The 21,818-nt window shown below is 40.7% G+C and overlaps 1 protein-coding gene across 3 annotated transcripts in view; it reads right to left on the bottom strand.

The window, feature by feature from the left end:
- Positions 1-20,665, bottom strand: part of insc (INSC spindle orientation adaptor protein) — a 61,446-nt gene extending 40,781 nt beyond the window's left edge. The window contains exon 1 of one of the 3 annotated variants that reach the window (XM_008410812.2): positions 20,422-20,665. The gene's annotated coding sequence lies outside the window, so the exon portion shown is untranslated. Of the gene's footprint in view, positions 1-760; positions 1,073-8,658; positions 8,814-20,421 lie in introns of those variants that run through there. The other 2 variants (XM_008410814.2, XM_008410813.2) reach the window with 2 other exon arrangements.
- Between the last annotated feature and the right edge of the window lie 1,153 nt (positions 20,666-21,818).

Raw genomic sequence — 21,818 nt, 5'->3', positions numbered from 1 at the left:
TTTTTTTTTTTATGTCCCAAACATTTCTTTTTATGTCCCGGCTGAAACCTGAGATTGCCCAGAGGGTTTCCCCCCGTTTGGTTGCCTAGGTGAACATGTGGTTTGTAGGTAGGTCAAACAAAGGACACCTCTGTCTGAGTCACATGCTGAGTGTAATAACAACCACCCATAGACTTATATCTAGGAGCAATCACTAGGTGTGTTCTGAGATGTACTGAAGCATATGTGCTGAAAGAACTGAAATGTCATTACATCACTGTTTCCATGTTTCTGTCACTTACAGTTAAAGATGAGCATTTATTGCATTGTTTGTCATTTATTGTGAAAAACATCTTACCATGATAAAAAAAAAGCTCATTTATAATTGTTTCTATTCATTACAATTAATTATGTTAAGAAGAAGAAAGAGAGAGAAATTTCTTATCTGAAATTTTATTTTTACCATTTTCTTCTTTATTTGTTATGGAAAGGCTCAGGCCCGCTTTTGTCTGATTTCACTTCTGTTCCACAAAACTCACCACGTCACTTAAATTTAAAAAAAAAAAAAAAAAAAAAGTCCAGTCTTACTTATATAAGCTGTGGTAAAGTGGAATACCTCTGGTTAAAACCACCGAGTGAATCCAAAAACTGATTTGCAGAAAACAAAATACCACAGTAGTCGGGTTCTGTTTCACTGTCATGCCGAAAGCTTTGGGTTTGTGTTCAAGTCGAACAAAGAAATCAAACATGTGGAGCAGGAGGAACAAGTAAAACCACTCACCATTTTTTAGAGGTCAGCTCTAGCAAGAATTAGTCTGATGAAGCTCAAGATGAAGTGAGAGCTGTGATAGTCCTGAGTCTTCAGCGGCCGTTATTATGTTTCACGTAGTTTGGATTTGTTTCGATAGAGCTCTTGTTCAAAATGCTACGTGTCCCATCGTTCACCTGATACTCCGGCTAATGTGCTACGCGAGTTGCTTTTGGGTGCCGAGTTTTATAGAAGGCGGACACCCTGTGGACTGGCGTCTCAGTAACGCTGTCCTCGTCTCATTCTGCTAGATACTGGATTCACAGGGGAAGACAGCGGTTGCAGTCTCRCCACAGAGCTGTCATGTGGGGACAAAGAGAGAGTGAGAACGGCACTGTATGATTGCCTGGGTGGGAACAAGTTGGAAGATGGTTGTGCTGAGCCATGGAGTCAGCATTCCCATCCCACACATGAAGTGGGTTAGCTCAAAGTGGGGCCTTGTGCTTGGACAGAGAAAGCCACACAGCATATAACGCCCGATARCTTTAATACTCGGTGAGTCAACTCAAGTTTCCCCTCGTTTATCACAAAACTGACAAACAGCGGGTTGAATGTCTACATCGCAACTGAATTGCTGCTATTTCAGAATGTGATGGTTAAAGATTTGAAGTGAAAGCAAAATTACTAAACAACCTGGATTAATCGAATGACTCAAGCTAAAAATAAACAGAAAGTAAGGTTTTGTCAGCTAATACACACTTAGCCTAATCAAAAATGTAATGCTGTTTCACAAAGTGATGTACTGTACAAAGGCTACGACTACTTTATTACAATCATTTTGTAGAAACCTTCAGAGTACATGATTTTTTGTGTCCAGACACAACAACTCTCCCACTATCTTAATATAGCTAAATGCAGAGCATTCCTCAGATAACACTGGCATGGAAAACCTATTTTAAGTGACAGCTGGTGTTTTGAGGCAGTGCTGGATGTTTGTCTCGGCGTTTGCCCTGTGATGAACTTTTGATCCTGGTGGGACATTCCCCTGGTCTTGACTGTGTACTAACCAAACCTCGTGGAAATCAAGACACGGGCAAGTTTCTGGTATCAAAGTATACCAAGGTTTAAAAGATTATGGCTCAAAAACTAAAACATATTCTGTGATTTCCTTCCGGCCTAATTTGGATTTTGCAATACAGAAACTGTATAAAAGCCCTTGATTGACTGGGAAAACAATGATACCTCCCGGCTCTAACTAATGTTTCAAACGCACCAGAGTTTACTTCAACYGAAGCGAGATCTAGGTTTTTAGGAAGACCAAAGTTTGATTACTTKATCTGCATCGGAGTTCGATTACGTATTCACTCCTCCCCAAATCAATCGAACTTTCTAGCCCAACAAATTAGAAGTCGATTAAAGTGGACTAAACAGGACTGGTGTGACACACAGGGAGCAGARTACTAGAAACCAAATATAAAGGAATGAACCTGAATGGTCAGATCTTTCCAACACTAATGAACACAGAGAAATGAACTGTATATGACACACAATAAAGAACTTTGAAGTGATCAAAGAGTTGTGGTCAAGACCACCTAACCCGAGACCAAGACAAGACCAAGACCAGAGTGTATKGAGACAGAGAGAAGACCAAGACTTTTAGGGTCCGAGACCAAGTCGAGACAAAGACCGMGGGAAGTCGAGACCAAGTCAAGACCAAGACCAGCGGCGCGYTCTACGTGATACRATAAAATGTGAAATATGACCAAAATTACTTCTCAAATTGATCTAAAAGATCCATATTCYCATAAAAACACCTAGATATTAAATACTTAATACATTTTACCAATATTAAAATCCATCTCTGTGCTACAATCCACGGTGGTCTCGTGCCATCCCTAAAGAGATAATGAAACCATTAAACATAGCACCATTCTCTCTCTGCACCATTAAACATAGCAATTGAGGCAATGCCCTGATGGTAAATAACGCTCAACTATGAACACTGACCAAGGAGCAACAAGCAAGAAGTAACCAACCACAAGGTGCTCACCGTGACAGTTCTCACCCTCTCTCCCGCTACATGAAGCTAGGTAGTCTGACACCATGGCACACATTACAGCTGTCACTTTGAACGAAAACAATGAAAKAGTATTGTGGATGCTCTGCGTGCTCTTTCGTTCTTGTGTTTTGTTTATTTGTTAATTTAAAAAATATCAATGTACATAATTAAATAAAATCYTCATAGCTACTGCAGTGTACGCAGAACATTACATTACAGAACAAAGAATGATGTTCTGTCAGGTCGCTATAYGCTGTCAGATCGTCATACACTTAGCACAAACTCATGGCTGTCAGTCATATCTGTCAGTCATTACCATATATAATTTTWTTTAATCAGCAACATAGAATCATGACGTAGATCATTATACACTTTGTTATTAACAGTTGTATGGCATCCTGACTTAGTGGTTAAGTAGGTTAATGAGTTTTACACAGGCGTGTGTTGTAGCTGACTCCAGCTGCAACCAGACCCTGCTTTAAATACACTTTGAAACCACGACAACGCATGTATATCTATACAGTTATCATTGAAAACAATTCAATGGCTTATTTTCGTCATAACTTGTTGTGTATGGTGAACTGACAACTCCTCTGACGGTCGGACTTCTTAATGCGCATGCAGGCATGGTACTCACTGCATGTATGCTATTCTGACAGCGTATGATAATCTGATAGAACAACAGCTCTCAGTGACACTCCAGTCCTATTTTCTAAGTAAAGAGCCGTTAAGAAGAATCGGACTGTTTCTGAATGTCACATCACTATATTGCAGACTTTTGGACACAGCGTTGTCCCATATTTGCGACAAGTCAGTCAACACCTCCGCACAATAATTCAGCGCAGTGAGTTACTTTTTTCATTACAAATGCTTATGTGTCTCTGTTCAGCTAGCTTTGCTAACATCACGTCAATGGAGCTTACCTTTTTTTGAGGTACTTTTCTAAGTGACGAAAAAAGTTAGACGTTGTCCCCACCGTCTGTGAAAGCGAAGCGCTGCTGAGTTAGCTGTGCCATCRGATTTCTWATGATTTATRCAGCGCTATTCTATTGCTGGCGATTAGACAGACATCTTCTGCCGCTGAGAGAAAACCACTGCKMATGTCTTGGAGCGCCGCGTGCGAGTGAAAGGTTGGGAGGGGTGTGGGAGTAACAGAAACATGTAATTGCTTGGTTTTCAATTGGTGCTTTCTGCTTCCACTGAAAACAAAGATGTTAACAAATAAACTGGATAGTATGCTGTACGTTTAGTGATATTTTCACAGTTGCGGTCTCAACTGGTCTTGAAATAAAATGCCGAGTCCTCAGCGCCCGAGRCCGAGACAAGACCAAGAGCAAATGCGGTCAAGTCCGAGACGAGACCGAGACCATCAAAAAATGGTCTCGAGACCAAGACCGACCTCGAGTACTACAACACTGTCAAAGACACAAACATTAATTAAGCCCAATCATCCAAGGATTTTAAGTTTGCAACATGTTGGTACCTTGAAACTGATAGCAACAGAAAGTCAGCCGGCTCTAATACATGAACTTTAATGTAAAACAAAATTCTTTAAGTTACAAGGAATGCACCGCTTTACGTCCAATAAAGGATTGCGGAGTGAGAGGCGGGGAACACCCTGAGGGAGGTGGCTCATCACAGAGACAACACAGACTCACTCACACCTATGGGTGATTTATGACTCTCCTTTTAATCGAGCATCCATGTTTTCAGTCATTGCTGAAGACATGGATGCAGGAGTACCTGGAAAATACCCACGGATAACCCGAGAGGACTCTGCCTCRATTTGAGTCAACCRTCCTGCTGCCACCCAGCATTTTATGTGTCCTTGGCTTCCCAAAATTTGTGAGGTTTGTAAATACTTTGCTGAGCTATGAATCTAATCAACATTTAGAGATTGAAAACAACAGATTTTCTGCTTTGGAAAAGTAGGATTATTCAAACTGTTTAAGTCAAGGGTGTCCAAACTTTTTGTCACTTGAGCCTAAATCAGATATATATGTGTATATAAACTAGAATCAAGCAAATTAAAGTTATTMATTGCACAACTAAAACCTAAGAAGTTTTCTGTATGAGAAGAAATACAGCGATCGATTGAGGAAATTTACTYGCGGTTATAAAAACAAGATTTTAGTCACCATTTTTCAAAAGATGCTTGGTAATATTCAGCCACGTTCATTACATTAAATAAAAGCTGATTTGGATACAGACAGAAAACGTTTCAGTAAAAGCCTCTAGAATGTGGTTGTACATATTGTAAAAAAGACATATATATATATATGTAAAAGATAAATACTTTGTATTGTATTTAACATTTTCCATTGTAATGTTGGAATAGTTCTTCACATCTGACTAAWGGGACCAAATGCGTATTTGCCGTTTCTGATAACAGCTGTAAAAAGAAAAAACTTGACATCTTCCCACGTTCTGTTAATGACCAGGTCCAGAACCCGGTGTGAACCCGGTGTAAACCCGGGCAGCTCCCATTCTGTGTCCACATCATCCCAGATGGAAACATAAATTTGCCGTTCTGAAGACACAACAGCACATTCTGCTAAAGCTGCACTGTAGCTCAGGTTGGCTAATGATAGAAAAATAATGTCAACATCCTGACACGTCTCAGGGAGGATGATGGGCCTCGGTGGCGTCACAGGTTTCAACGTGCCACGCTATGATGTCAGGAATAAAATGTGTGGGAGGACGGAGACGTCGCATACCCCCCCTTGTATTTTTGAAACAATAAGAGGCCGAGTTTGGAAAGGGAAGTGGTGGGGGGGAAATAATAAAAAATAAAAAGTTAAAGGAAGTGGAAATGTGGAGAAGATGACAGCCGGAGATGGACTGTGGATTCATACAGGTAAGAAAAAAGCGACACAAACCCTCTTGTCACTTACAGTTCTTCAGAATGTGGAGTTTTTGACTGGAAAAGTTTCACAGTAGAAAAATTTCTTATTCGATTATAGAAGTGTAGAGATTTTAGAGTTTTGTTTTAATCAGCTACGGTCTCTTTGGGTTTGCAGTGATAAAGCAGTAAAGTATACGCCCATCAGGCATTAACATTATAAATACGATGTAATGCTTATTCATACGCATTTCTCACTTCACATCTGTTAACTCCTGTGATTGGAAATACAATAGTTGATCTGTTGGATCAGAGATGAAATGGTTCGTGGAGACCAACCTGTTTCACCAATAATTCAACGTAGCTTAGAAAGAAACTGCCAGAACGAGGAAATAAATTCAGAAGCAGTATCTCGATATACCRAGACACAACACATGGTAGATTGAGGAAGTTTCTTGTTTTAGCAAAATATAGAGCCAGTTATGAGATTTATGTCATTAAAAACCAAAATGTGTCGCGTAAACAAGGAGGTCGTAAATCAGCAAGACCTTGTGAGACGAATGAGAAGATAGAAAGTCAGAGTCCATTCATGCCTTTTTAAAAAAGCTGTGATCTGTTTGAGACATGCAACATTTTTACATCTCAGTTGAACAAAAAACTCGTTATGACAAGTTAGACTTAAAACAAGTTTAAAAAACTTCAAACAAATCATAATGAGATTTCCTATTGCTTCTGTGAGTAAACACCACAACTCTGATGAACTCTCTTGTTCGAAAGCAGATTTCAAATCGTAAATTCTAGAAACAGAGATAAAAAAGTGAATATGTAGGAGTTTCACTCTCTAGTAAAGACACTGTTGTTTTCATTACTCAACAAAGCATTCTTCCCGGTTTTCTTTAGCCTGTTTCGATGAAAAATGAAGCGGTCAGGGGTTATCAAAAGTTTGCAGAGGGATACACTAGCAGAAACATCCTTCTAGCTGTAGTTTTGTGTTGATGTATTGAGAAAAATGTAAAAAATAATAGGTGATACAGGTCAGTCTGACTGGCCCTAAATCTCGTTTTGAAGTACGAAGAAGCTGAATCTCTTTCACCTTCTTTCTCCGGCCTCCACAGACACAGTGAGAGTTTATTGGCACTTAAAATGTTCTCTCAGCAGACTACCTGACAGCACAGCCTCACTTTCGCTCCCTTCCACTCCTGCCCCACATGCCTTCGCTATCTGATAATAGCTATGGTCTTAAGTTGATCCTAAAGAAAACTAAAGTGTCCTCAAGTTTTGCAAGAAGAAATACGCTGAGCAACAGGCTTTAAGTATATTTAGAAAAGAACTGGAAAAGTAATTTAGTGTAATTTGCGGGGGGAAAGCATGCATCCTTTATCCAAGCTGACATCAGATATTTGAGAAGTTATAATAAAAGCATTCTAAAAGACTTTACCAGACATTAGATGTTTTTTTTAGCATGTCACAATTACTTTCTAAAGTTTCTGCATGCATGTATATTGAAATTTATGAAAACCTCAAGTTGTTCCTTTTTAGAAAAATTCCTGGCTGCACTAATGTCCATGTAAGGCCAGACCCGGTGCTGTCTGTTCGGGTCGGCTAGCATTCTTTCCTTTGAATAATGTGGAAGTTAAATACTATGCCTTCACAGCGTTTCTAGGCAACCCGTGGATGCAGATGAGATCACAGGGGTTAAGTTGCACCCACACACACACACAGGGACACATTAATGTATAAACTTACAGCTTCATTCATGGTTTAGCATTAAGTCACCCTGCAAAATGTTTCACTAATGCATGTGGACTGGGACTGCTCTTGTATCAATTTAAAGGGCCGGTATTATGTATTTTCCAGGCACATAATACCATTTTATAGACATGATGACCGTTATTGTTTACATCCGGAAAATGTGTACAACGCTGGAGGGCAAAAAGACGATTCTTTAACTCGCCATCCATAGCCGATCTGCCGTAGCAGAACAATTCAGTTGACAAAAGGAAACCTGGAGATGTAGGAGTAATTAATTCAGTGCACTGTGCCACAGCAAGGGGAAAATAACGCAGAAAAATGATTGAAGAATAACTCAAAGCCACCACTAGTGTATCGGGATGCAACGCCAATAAGCACGCAAACATTTCCCACACCAAGAACAAGAACATTTAGTCTGTTACAGTATCATGCTTCCAGGGATCGTCTGAACACAGCGTTGGTTGATTAGTTAATTTAAACACCTGCTCTACTGATGGGATGCCATTTCTTTTCCCAACTGAACCAAAACGTGCTGAATTCTGCAGCTACATGGTAAGGTTGTCAAAGTCAAGCTAGCATAACTAACCTACTTCTCCCTCTCTTGCTATTTGTGATGTGATATTGAACCTTGTTATGTAGTTGTAGCAATATTAATACCAAAGCAGTGTGTCCCTTTTCTTTAATATATCACACGCACATTTAAGATTTAGCGCATGATGTTCACACCTTGACAGCTAAAACCAACATAAACATCGTAAGATCCCGCCCTACAGCTTCGTCCTGGAGGGCGGGATCTTACGCATGTGATGTCACCCTGCAATGTGTCTACAGCACAATCAAGTAACTGTTGCTTTCAGTTGTTATAAAAATGCTGCCTATATAAAATATAGCTTGAGAAAATTTACTTTTGCGATATAACGCCTTGAAATTAGGCCTCTGTCTCTTTAAGAAACTCCTGCTCTTTCAGGAAGTCATCGCAATATGGCTCCTCTATTAGCAATGTTTTCTCCAGCACTGCACTGAGTAGATGCATCGTTGATTTTACATAATACTGCCCCTTTAAGGCAAGAATAATGACAGCAGTTCCCCGAGGCACCCAGTGAACCCCGGGCCAGTAAAGATTACATTCAGCTGTGCAAATAACTTTACCGCCTTACCACAAGTCTGCTAATGTGAACACACCATCTTTTTGCTTCTTTATAGCAAGCTGTAAAGATTACTCATAACTCGGATTTTCCAAAAGACAAATAGAAAAAAATAAGGTAGCGGCTCCATTACCTCACGAGAGGTCCAACGTCTCCGGTTTTACACCACGACAATTATCCAAACGCTTTTCAAGTTTCCCAATTTCATCTACACTTAGCTGAATAAGTAAATTAATTACTTAAAAAAGGCTAGACTTGGTGAGAGAAAGAAAACACCCCAACAACACGTACAACTAACTGGAAAGTTTCAGAGTGAATGTGTCGCTCTGGGGCAGGGGACTCAAACAGAGCAGAACGAGATCCAGTCAGGAGGAGTGAAGAGGACCTAGCAGGCACCTGACATCTGAGCAAGCAAAACATCAGGAGCTGCTAAATAATGAATAAGCTAAGCTCATAAAGAAGCCAACACACACACACACACACACACACGTATACACACGCCACATGGTGAACAGCGAGTCAGACAGTCGTAATTGAAGGTAGGCTTACATTGTGGTAAGGTAAAAACAGGGTATGTAACTATAATCAGTCAAAGCCTCTTGACACATGTTGCTAACTTTATAGTCTGTCATCTCTGTGAAACCCTCCTCTCACATTCAACTAAATTTTCTAAAGCTTTCGTTTCACTAAAGTTTTGGACCAACACTAAATAAAAATAAAAAAAAATATCAGATGGGGTTGGTTATTTGGAAGAAAAATTACAATCCTGTGCGGTGTGCAAAATGGCAAGATTGATGGGTGTGACTGCAACCACACCCAAACCATATGCATAGTTTCACTGACAGAGCATTCCTCGAGGCAAGAAAGCGAGGAAAATCCAATCAGTGAAGAAGAGCAGTCAGTTTTAAGAAACCCAAGTATAGGAAAGAGGAGATTATTCCTCTGAAGCAGCAGTGGAGTCCTCAGAGCACTGCTATAACCATGTTTTGTTGGTTTACAGCCACAAACACCAATGGATGTTACATGACAGGTCAACACTAACTAGAGGATTAAAATCAAAATCTGTCCATTTGCCCTCAGAATAGAGAGAAACTTCAAATAGGGTTACATTATAGAACAACATCCTAATCTCTGTTATGGAGCTCTGTTCAATCCATCGTTCACAATGGGATAATATTACAAATGCACATGTACAAATGCCTGGCTGTTCACCCGAATTGACAGGAGATTGGAAAACATGCTGACAGGACTATTAGTCATGGACTCCATAAATTGAAGGGTGTTCTCACACCCGATAATCACCCAGAATGCCCTACACTACAGTTTACTTCCTGTTTTTTAAAGCGATCTCCTGTCAGCTATGCATTCGAACCGCACCGGACTTCACTTTAACTGAGCCAACACATACGTTTGTAGGTGGACTTTTTTGGTTTGCGTCAGAGTTCAATTGTGCGTTCACACCTCGCCAAACGAGCAGGACTTTCTAGGCAAATGAACTAGAGTCTGATTAAAGCGGACTAAACATGGCTGGTGTGAATTTAGAGAAAAAGTAGCTAAAAGAAAGCCTTAAGAAGTACCAGCAGCAGTTTGCCAGAATCAGCTTGGGGACTTGGCTCCAGGAAATGATGCTCTGGTAATATGAGACCAAAACAGAACTTTTTCCTCTCTATGTAAAATACTGTAGCACCATCATGGTTTGGGAATGTTTCTGTATGTACGTATGTAACCTTTATTTAACCAGGTATGTCTCAATGAGGTTAAAAATCTCTTTTTTTCAAGAGAGACCTGGCCAAGACTGACGATTACAAAATCCTTCAGCAGGGAAGCTGCTTAGCAATGGAAGAAAACTCGTTGATGTTGAAACATCAGACTATAGTTGAGGTTCACCTTGCTGCTAAAAGTGAGTGAGCCTGAACACACCATCTCCATGTGGGTCTGTTAGTGGTTGTAACGGAAAGTATGAAAAAGTACATGACTATTTTTGTCTACTTATTATGAGACAAAAACTTAAATTTAAGATTCAAAATAAACTAGCAAGGGTGTGTAAACCATGGAACATTCCATACCTAAAAATGATCATAATTACATCACCAAAAACACAGTGGAGCAAAACCCTTATGCCTGGGCTTGCTTTGTTTTTTTTTTTTTGTTTTTTTTTATACACTCTAGCGATCATAAAGCCAAGAATCACACATCCATTGCAACAAACATGTAGCACTTTTAATGAACCCAATATGGGGTTTAGCTTTTTCCAACTTCCACAACAAAGCAGGACAACCAGGCTCTGCGGATGGGTTTGAGAGACGACAGCGACAGCAGTGCATACACAGCACCATGAAAGAGCACTGAACTCTCCAAGCTGCTTGACTGGAGCTACTCAAACTCAGCGTAATATCGCAATAAAACCACACGACACAGGGGAAAACTCCATAAAGCTGCAACTGAACAACTATGTTGCACCAGTTTTCAGAGTCAGTAAAAACACTCCAGCTCTTCCAGACCGAAGGGAGCGCACACATAAAACGACATATTGCTCTATTGATAAAATGTTTTATCAATACAGCTGGCGAAAGGAGTTACAGACTGACGCCACTGGATCGCACCACGACTGTTGGCAGGCTCAGCAGAAACGTGTTGTTTTCTGGAACTATTGTGAGTTACGTGGGCGAGCTTTTGAAGTTTGACCCAACATTGGACCCCGGATTTCAGGCGATCGACAAACCTGCATCTGGTCTCAGATCAGATGGTCTCTAGGTGGTTGCTACACAGCTAGCATTTTTTTTTCTATCTGATGTAGTGTCATTGCTGCATCTCTGGTAGAGACGGGACTCACGCTGCTCACGCGTGGCTAAGACTTAAAGGAATAATCCTGTATTGATCCCAGAGATTATTGATTTGAGTGGATGGCTTGAGTTTTCAGAAACGGGTTTTAGAGTGAAATGATCCTGGGTTCTACAACCAGGGCAGCTCCTCCCAGGTCAACCCTGCAGCTGTTTGACATTAAGAGGTGGGAGTGTGTCAGGTTGGCTGCGTCTGTATGTGGGTTTGAAGTCGCAGAGAAAGAAACACTAAGAATCATGGGCGGAGGGTATACGTCCTGCCCAGATCTTTCCTCCAGGGTGGGACTTTTCCTTTGACTGACCACTGATTTAAAGGCGCAGGAGTAATGGGAGTCACATGCGCTCAACATGATAAGTAAATATCAGCACGGTATGCAAGAAATGTTCCGTACGTGCGGGCCGAGCGCACACGTGGCGCTTTAAAAAACACATTTTCTGTGCTTTTCTTTGCTCTTTGGGCACAAAAAGCAAACACTGGAGAAAGTTTTCTGCGTAATTAGACCCGGCAAACAGTCTGCCAAGTCTCATTTAAGATAGCATATCCAGAGAAACGGCTTGGTGTATGCGGCTGTGTAATGAGTTTAATACGCAGAAGGACTTACGTTAACAAAGGATCTTTTTATGAAGCAGTTCAAGTGTTTTTGCTCATGTTTTGTCGGCCATCAACTGTAGAGGGACAATGAAGATTGCTGGGCTTTTCTTTACTGTTAATCCAAAGGAAACACACACACTATAACATCTGAGTTATTTTTTTTCCCCCAGAGGAGTGAATTGGACAAAACTCAAACTTTGGGTTAAAATTTGTGACTCAGTTTTTTTAAGGTTAAAGAATATACAAGGAATTCTTTTAAAACTAACTGGATTGAAGTTCCTTATCATAAAACACAAAAATTGAAAAATTTTGCAATTATGCTGAATAATAACGGAATTGTCAGTTGATTGTGTTGGACGGGTTGGTTAGGAAATTAGGTTATGTGAAGTTATTAATATTCCCTTTGCCTTTATTGGAACAATGTCATGTTGGAAACCAAAATAAATCTATGAAGTGGTCGACTAACAATATAGTCAGATTCTTAATTTCAGCTGACTAGCAATTTATAATAACTTCAATTAAAAACATGACGGAACGCAGATGCGCTGCACTTCGTCAGTCTGCTCCAGCTCTGCCAAGAACTGAGTCAACTTTAAGGTTTAGCATCAGAATGAACATTGTTGTCATGTATATTTTTTCTAGCTGAGGATGTTTGCTGAACATACTAAGGTACAGCCAGTGTCAAAGGTTAAACAGTTCAACCTTCTTTTCCTACTTCACAGTTACAGCAAATTATGCTTTCTTTCTTTTTTGCACATGTTAGATGAAAACACTTCAAATTTTTTACATGTTGAGTGACACAATTTTTTTTGTCATTCTTTTCTTACAGTAGATGAAGTTATGAAGAACAGAGGCTTCCAGTCAAATAAAACAATGAAAGGTTAAGCCAACAGAAAACAACGCTAGATGAGAAAAGCATGGAGGAAGCAGAAGCAGTAGCCCCTTAAAACTCCATTAGGTGCTCTCAATGGACATTTTCAAAAGGATGGGGGGAGCGGAGTGGAGGGGAGCGACGACCGAGAGGAATTTCAGTCTTTGGAGGAAATCTCACAACAAACAAAAGCTGAGAAGAACTAAAGCTCCAATTTCCTCTCGTGATCTTCCCAGTGAACCACAACAAGGCCTACGGAGCAAATACAGTACATAGCGAACGCATCAAAGACCGATAAGAAGACTGGAGCTCAATACGCCGTGACCTGCCGGCAATTAGTTGATGCAGATAGGAAGAAAAGAACTGAGTAAAGAAAGAGGTCAGCACAAGAAAGGCTGGTGAGATTCCACCAGTTTGATTTGGATCGATCTCCCAGTTCCTTGGTGGCTCCCATACTGGTACACACCCACACGAAAACTTATACCTGCACTCCTATAATTGGGTTTCCTTCTTTGAAGAGTCATCACTGAGTCATGGATGCTGTCACAGGGTTGTCATTATCAGTAAAGCACCACCAAATATACACTACACTGATGAGTGAAACATCATTATAGAGTTTTAAATGTATGGCTTCATGGTATGATGTGATGATAAAGAACAATCTGACCTTCATCTGATGAGCCCATTAGATAAAAAACATTTCCAAAATGTTCTATCTAAAAATAATGCACTTCTAGGGATAGACACTCACATCCATCGTTTAATACATTTTTGAAGTTCTTTTGGCAGAAATCATAACTCAGGCCTTCTCGGGGAAGTCTCAACAAGCATTGCAGATCCTCTCTAGCTATTGGTACATGGACATTTATAAGTCTTTCCAGAGATAGTCCATTTAAATTAACCTTGGGCCGTGGCTGGGCCATTCAAGGACACTCATTGAGAAGTTTATGTTTCCTGACCTTACAATTGAAATGTCTTTGAAACTAGACTAGACCCAGAAGACTTGAGTGGTCTGGAAAGTCGATACCACAACAACAATAGGTCTTTAATCAAATTTGTTTCCAAGCCATTCACAGCGATTCATAAACTAACAAAAGTATTTCAAAATCTATTCTCTGAGCTATAAGGATCCAGTGGAAGATCGTTAGAAATCGAGTGATGTGCTCTATCTTCATGGTTCTAGAGAGAACACGAGCAGCTGCGTTCTGAATCAGCTGCAGCTAAAGGTTTTATTTAGGTTTGTTTTTTTTAGGGAGACCCGTGAAGACACTTTTGCAGTAATCAATGTGACTAAAGATAAACACATGGATGAGTTTCTCCAGATCTTGTTGGAACATTATTCCTTTCATTCAAGAAATGTTCATGAGGTGATAGAAGGCCGGCTTTGTAGCTGTCTTCATGTGTCTCTGAGTGTTCTGGTCTGACTCCATCACCACACCCAGACAGTGTTAACCAGGTGATGACCACTGCCATGACATGATGTTTGGTGTTCAGGTCCCACATTTGGAATTAATCACACCAGATTAATTTGGATAGAATACAAACTCACTGGGTTGTTTTTGTTTCCTGTCAGGGCAGCCAACCTTTCACACCACATGTCACCCAATGATAGCTGGAAACTCTATCCGTTAACCCCACAGGTGTAAACAATCAATGAAGGAATAAAATACATATCCTGAGCCTCAAAAGTGAATTAGGTTGTCGCTAAGGACACCAACTAAACCATTAACGCGGCAGTTAATGTGTTTGCCAGACTCCTCCAATTCCAGACTTGCGGCACCAATATCTGCTTCCTGTTTCCAGCTTTAGCTGTGGTAAGACACTTCTCGTCCCACCCTCAGTGACAGCCATTGCTCATCATTGAATGCCCTCCCTACTCTCTTAATGTCACAGGACAATGAGAGCGGGGGCGAGACTGCGGAGAGGCAGGCGTTTTATAGCGGAAACCCCAGTGTTCCCCACCCCGTGGATGGAGGACCTAATTAAACAGCACGTCAAGCACAGCCAGGGCCCCACCTGCCTGTGGTGGTTCGTGTTAAACCGTGGCACGCCCTCCCCGGCTCGGCACCAGGAGGCGCAGAGGAGAACGCAGCGAAGAAAGTCACAGATTTAAACCCAAGTCAGCCACACGTCATTAGACAAAATAAAGTCCTGGGCTTTGATCACAGCAGACTGTAATTTGCTCGTGTGAACTGAACTGTACTGCTGCAACAAGTTGAACCTTGAGCAATACATAATGCTGAAGTTGCACTTTGGGTTGAGGAAAATGTTTTTTGATTTGAGAACGCAACGTCTCTTTGGAAGGCCTGGGATAATTTGTGAGGAAAAATCGCATCACTTTCACTTACATTGCCACTGCACACTTTGCATTATTTGACGACAACATACTTCTGCAGTGCTTTTTAAAAGTATTCAGACCTCTTGAACTTTTCAGCATGTGTTGTGATCAAACCACAAGTATTTAATGTGTTGAGTAGAAGGAAAGTGATATACAGTTTTTGCTTTATTTTCACAAATTAATATCAGAACAGTGTGGTGTGCATTAGTATTCAACCCCAATGAGTCAATAATACATTGCTGAAATATCTTTCACTTACAGCCCACTTTTAGGATATATCTCTACAAACTGTTGAAGACTTTGTCACAGGGCAGCACAATAAATCGTGAATGTATGAATCATCCTGGTCATTATCAGTGTTTGAGATCTTCAAATCACAAATGACTGGAGTGTAATACTTGTTGTCTTGTATAGTTTGAGTTCCGATGTTGCACCTTTCATGATAATCCAATTGTTAGCTGGTACAACAGAATCTCATAACAGAAAAACCTCCAACTGGACACAAATTACAAAGGTTAAAAACAGCAGAATTATGCAAAATAAACCTTGTACTATTATGTAATTTCCAATTACATAATAGTACAACTGTTATAATTGTTATTAATATGTATATGTTGTCTGTTGTTGTGGTTTCTCGGTTTTGTTTTCTCTCTTTCTGCAGGTTTAGAAGCTTCAAACGTGTTAACCTGCGTTCTCTCTGTGCTTATTTCTCACTCCTTCTCCTACGTCCTTTCCCTTTAAACCTTTTCCCACTTTTCTCCTTTTCTCTTCTCCTTCCTTTTTTGTCTCTCTGTCCATCACATTTGAAATAAATGCAAAAAATGTTTTGAAAAACCTTTATAGCATTATAGTATGTAACTGGAGTACATTTTTCACCTTCTGCAGAGACAATAACTGTCCAGTCAGAAGTCCTCGTAGGTGGACGGTCATGTCGGTAGGTTCGCCATTGCACCAAACTCCTTCCATTGTTGCATGATGGATTGAGAATTGAATTAGACTGTTTTATAAACTAACCCTGCCTGAAACCTCACCACTTCTGAACTTCATGATTCTGTTTGTTTACTAAAGCTCTCCAACATCCGTTAGTTTATCCCATAAAATCCCAATTGAAAAACAACGTCAAGTTCAAGGTCTGTACGACTGCTTCTAGAGGAATCCTTGCCTCCGGACTCTAGGAGGAAAACCACCAAACATCTACACAAGCACAACCAAATGAAAGGACTGAGCTGGTTTTTTTTCAGTCAGGACCTCCTTCTTCGGAGGCTTCAGAGCCATCCGTCACACCACTGATCTGAGGAACAACAGAAACAAACAACAACGGCGACAAATGATTCACATGTTATGTCTTTTCTGTTTTTGGCCTACTTGTACATCTTTGGTTTGGTCCTTTGTGTTGCTGTGTGACATGTAATGACATAGTGACAACATGACTTGTAGAACCCCAGAGATGGCTGCGATCGCAGTTCGCCGTGGGGCTGACTGCCCTCTTATGCAGCGAACAAAAAGCCAAAGAGGAATTAAAAGACTGAAAATATATTACAAAAACATCACGCATTTGGAAACTTTTCCTAACAAGTCCGTCTTGATGTTTTTATTTGTCTCTCGCTGCCAAACGCAGACTTTTCCGCGCACCACCGAGCCACACAGACAGGCCGTCGTAAAGATGCATGCCGACTGTGTTGTCGTTATTACTTTCAGACTCCCAGAAATCTTTGTTGTTTTTACGCCACCTCAACTTTCATCACTCCTACACAAACCAGATCAGCCGCTTTCCAAACTTTTTTTTTTTTGCTACTGGGGCGCTCAGCCTCGACATGACTCAGAACAAAAACATAAAATATTTTCCACTTGAGAGCGATGTGCGAAATCTTGAGGGGGCCGTTTATCTGCTATTTGATGCCCTCAAATCACAACAGAGGGCACGCTGAAAGGATGACAGCACTACTTCTTCATACCAGGTATTTATAATGTGAGCACGTCAACCTGAAGAAATGAATTCATTCAAATGTATCCAACTCTTCCCCATATGAATGTAATCTCTGCTGAGCTGCTGTTTAAAAATAGGACCTCATTAGTTGCATCAGTTTAGATTGAGATAGAAAACCTCAAATAACTGGACTTTTGATGGAAATATCTTTGCTACATCTTAGAAGCATGGCTAAGTCAACAGAATTGTCCAGAAAGGTCAATCACCTACTACAAACAAGGACCGGGATATAAAAAGAGAACCAAGGTCCTAATTTCAAAGAACAGTTCGCAAGTGTAAAGTTAAAGGAACACCTGGACACGGGTGGAAGAGGAAGCCATCATCAGAACACTGTCACCAAAGAGCTTTTGAAGGACATGCCCTACCTGTCATGTTTTGGACTTGAGATCATGGGAAACGTCACCGTGTGGTGCTACCGTAAGAGCAGGGAGGAAGAGAAACTACAGTGAGAGCGGGCGGCACAATACAGGATATTTATGGGAAAATAATAATATGGGGTAAAAAAACCCCGATAAAAACAGGAGACTTGACCGGTATGGAATATGCTGAAAAAACCCTAATGCCTTCAGTATCGTGTTCTTTGGTCAGATATCAGGGGAGAAAAAGTTATGCCATCTGCGAGGAAGCTGGAACGTTGGTGTCGCTGGACCCTCAAACTGGACAGTGATCCCCAGTCATACCCCAAAGTCCGAGATACAACAGTGGCCTTCATAGATACCTGACCTGAACTCTGTTGAAAATTTCTGGCAGGGTTTTTTAAAAAGTTGCAAGATGCACACAAACCCAGGAATTTCAATGAACTTGAGGTCTTTGCCTTTGGGTTGAGATTCATCAGGAATGCTGTCAGAAATTGATGTCTGACTGTGAATCAGACTTTATTAGAGTACTTTAAGGGCAAAAGTACTCTAATAAGAGTTAAATGTCCTTGTTACTATATAGTTTGTATGTTTAGTTTGTAGTTAGGTTAGTTGTGTTACACTGTTTAAACTGTTTTTCTTTAAAGGGGCAGTATTATGAAACTTTTTTCAAGATTTACATCATATTATTATGTAAATCCCTCAACAAAACATAGCTGGAGTGTTGCTGTGATTCTGTTATGCATGTTTGAGAAATCATTGAATCTCCATGGCAACCATTCAGCTTAGCATAACACCTGGGTGAGCATAGCCCCGCCTTCGAGGACAAAGCTCCACCTCAGTAGCTGTAGTTTCCAAGCTTCTGAGCTCCACAGAGCAGTTCTCCCTCACCCACTCTGCTCCTTCAGACTAGACAGCAGCAATTAGCAAACACCTGGCGATACAGCCCATCTGCTAAGCTCATTATAGGAGCTACTTCTTTGTGCAATGTTGGTAAAATTGTTGTTAAAGGATTAATAGAGGAGCCATGTTGTGATGACTTCCTGAAGACGTAGCTTCAGAAAGAGCAGGAGCTTCTTAAAGGCTTTAAATTACAAAGTCAGAGTTCATTTAACTCATATTTCATATATAAAGCATTTTTATGGAGATAGCATCATTATTTGATTATGCTATAAAATGGTACTATGTGGAAAATACATAAAACTGCCCCTTTAAGTAATTTATTACAAATAGTTACTGGTTCCCATATTTTATCAATGAATGTAGTTTGAGGTGAGCTTTTAATAACAGTAGAGTGGCTGATGCACTTAAGAGGGATGTTAATGGATGGTGGACGGTAAGAAGCATTACCAAGAGAACTACTACACATGCACAGGGAGAAAATGTAAACTCTAGACAGAAAGGACTTAAACTCAGGACCTTTTTGCAGAATAGCAGCCGTCCTGATAAAAGTTTCCTAACGCTCCAAAATACAATATGACTCAGCCTCTTGAAGGCGTTGCACAACTGTGGCTAAAGCTTTAAAACCTTCAAACTTAAACAGTCTTTATTTTCATGCTCATTTTTGTCTCACTTCTCATCACCAACGGCAACTGTGTATTATTTCTCATGGAAACTGTGCAGAGCCGACTACATATCAGTCAGGTTATGAGACACCGACGAACCCAGAGAGGGAACCCAACGTAACAGTCAGCAGTCAGAGAAGCTGAATAGTTTAAAACAATCCTGACAAGTTCAAAATGTTTGCCTAGAAATAAGTCTGGTATCAATAATTCATTTGGATGGATATTTGGTCATTTAATAATAATAAATAAAGAATACCAATTTATTCTTAAAGACTGTTTTGCTTTGACGTATTCACAGCCGCCTTTTTAACTGGTTTATTTTTGGCTCCATGCTGTGGGGGTTTTTGATGGAAATAATCACGATCTGTTGTAGATTAAAGACGACTTGGAAATGGTGAGGAGATAGTCTAGCTGAATAAAATAATCAAGTGTTGACACACAAAATGTGATGTGTTTGAAGGGGGAGGCTGGGCAGCAGAGCTGTTAGCCAAGCAGCTAACAGTTCATGTGTTTAGGAGACAACTATACTCTGCTACGCTCAGGATAGATTTGAAAGAGCTAGAAGTACACATGGTGTTATGTACACCTGTTTTTTTAATATCTCCATAGCAACGTTTATGAATTCAACAGGCATGTATCAGCAGTGCCGCCGGCTGGCATCATTCTCTCTGTGTTGAAATCAGTTGGTCTGCCACTTAACCTCTGGTCTAAGCTAAAAACCAAAAGAGTCATACGGAGAATGCCACTCATCGACCAGATCATCAGTCGGTTCCCATGGATACTTAACTCATGCTGCAGAAAAGACATTGTTGGGCAATTAGCAATGGTTATTTCCGAGATAAGTCCCCAAAGAAACATGATAGATGAAGGATTATTTTACTTAAAAAAAGAATAGCAATTGATAAATGTTTAGTTTTTTGTTAAAATAACTTCTTAGTGAAGTTGTGGCTAGTCTGTTCTGCATGTTTACCAATCTGGCATAAGTGTCTTTGAGTGTCGTAAAAAGCACTCGATAAGTTTGATGTATTATTATTATTATTATTATTATTATTATTATTATTATTATTATTATTATTATTATTATTATTATTATGAGGTTAGAAATTTGCCTGTTAAGTTATTGTCCTGAGGATTTGCCAGAGTGTGATTGCTGACACTCGCCACACTTCACAGTTTACCATAGCAACTGGCTCCAGACTGTCTGTGCTGTGCTTCATAAATCAGACGGCACCTGATGGAATATTCGGTGTCGTACTACTGAAGTTTTACTCAAGCTATCAACAAGGCTTCGACTTTTAACTCAGCTCAGTCCAACAGTCTGCAAAACTGAAAGTTCACCAAACTCACCCATTGTCTTGGCTAGAGACTGAACGGCAAGGTGTTCCCGCTGCGATTCATAGTCAAGAGTTTGTGCTTCTGTCCGCGCACTCGCCGGGCCCTCTGCTCACTTTTATCCACTCTGACTCAAACTCTATTTAGCTCTGTCTCCTGTTTTAGAGCCCCAGCTGGAGCAACCACCACCAACGGCTGCCGGAGTGCAACTGAACGGAGTCTGAGCGCACAGCTGGCCTTATAGGTTTTTTCTTAAGGAGAAAAAGTCCACATCCCACTGTCAGTCACAGTGGAGCATAGTTTCAGCCGGGCTGCCATCCAAACAGACATGAAACTATTCTATTTCGGTCCGCCATATGAGCAGCGGTTCAGTTCAGAGGAGGGTGGTGGGGTGGGGGTAAGATTCTGTGGTGGAGCATGTAATTGCAGAGTGACCTGTTATGGTGAGATGTAATTGCAGACTTCATCAGATGGAGAGAAGCTGCCAACAAGACTAGGTAAAGAACTTTTAAATAATACTTTTGGGGGGAAAAAAAGAAAGAAAAGAAACAAAACAGACCACATAAATACACGAGGAGCTGGGTTCCAGATGTGGCAGCAGTGGGAAGGGAGGGGAGAAGGAGAAGGAGAGGGAGGGACTGAAAAGAGAGTTGGATGAAGAAAAAAAAAAACTGCCATGGCAGCAGAAAGAAATCCCAGTTCTGACACGGTGAAAGGGTGTTTTCCTTCCCAGGAGCTAGTCCCAGAAAATTAAAAAAAAAAGAGGGATGAGGGAAGGTAAGAGGATGTCGGTTTCGGCCCGGTGTTGTTTCTGGACCTTCACCACAGCTGCTCCTGAGTCTCTGGTTTCACGTAAGCCTTGAAAATGACTACCTTATGGGGAAAAAAGTGGGGGGCTTTAAAAATGGAGGAAGAAAAATAAAAAAGCATAAAGGGGGCAGAGACGGCTGGTTCTAATTTCCATGAAAGACCCCGCTGCGTCGGCCTGATGCAGCTTATATGGTCGTACTCTTGAGTGAATAATTATTATGCCGTTATGTGACGTGGACGGCTTCGCGTGCTCTCCCATCCACACATAAGACCCTTGTGTGTCGTAAGAGGGGGGCAATAAATATTAGCTCCAGCGTAAATGTGAACGTAAACATCTAATTTCCTCACAAATCTGACCTCATTTCCTGGCCAACATGAGAGAAGGAGCTCATATATACTGAGCAGAATGGCACATATATTGTTGGACAGTAATGCGAAGGTAAACATTCAGAAAACAAATCAGAGGTTCTGGTTCCACTTCGAGTTAGACTTCAGTTTCTTAGCTGAAATGGACTGCAGCCAGCAAAATTGTTCTGTTGCAGAAAGATTGAGATAGAGGGTACAAAGCTGTACAAAACTATACCCATCAAATACCTGGACAT

Source organism: Poecilia reticulata, linkage group LG6, assembly GCF_000633615.1.
Source record: "Poecilia reticulata strain Guanapo linkage group LG6, Guppy_female_1.0+MT, whole genome shotgun sequence".
NCBI classification, from domain to species: Eukaryota; Metazoa; Chordata; class Actinopteri; order Cyprinodontiformes; family Poeciliidae; genus Poecilia; species Poecilia reticulata.
Note: the sequence above shows the minus strand (reverse complement) of the source record. Positions and strands in the feature narration are given on the sequence as shown.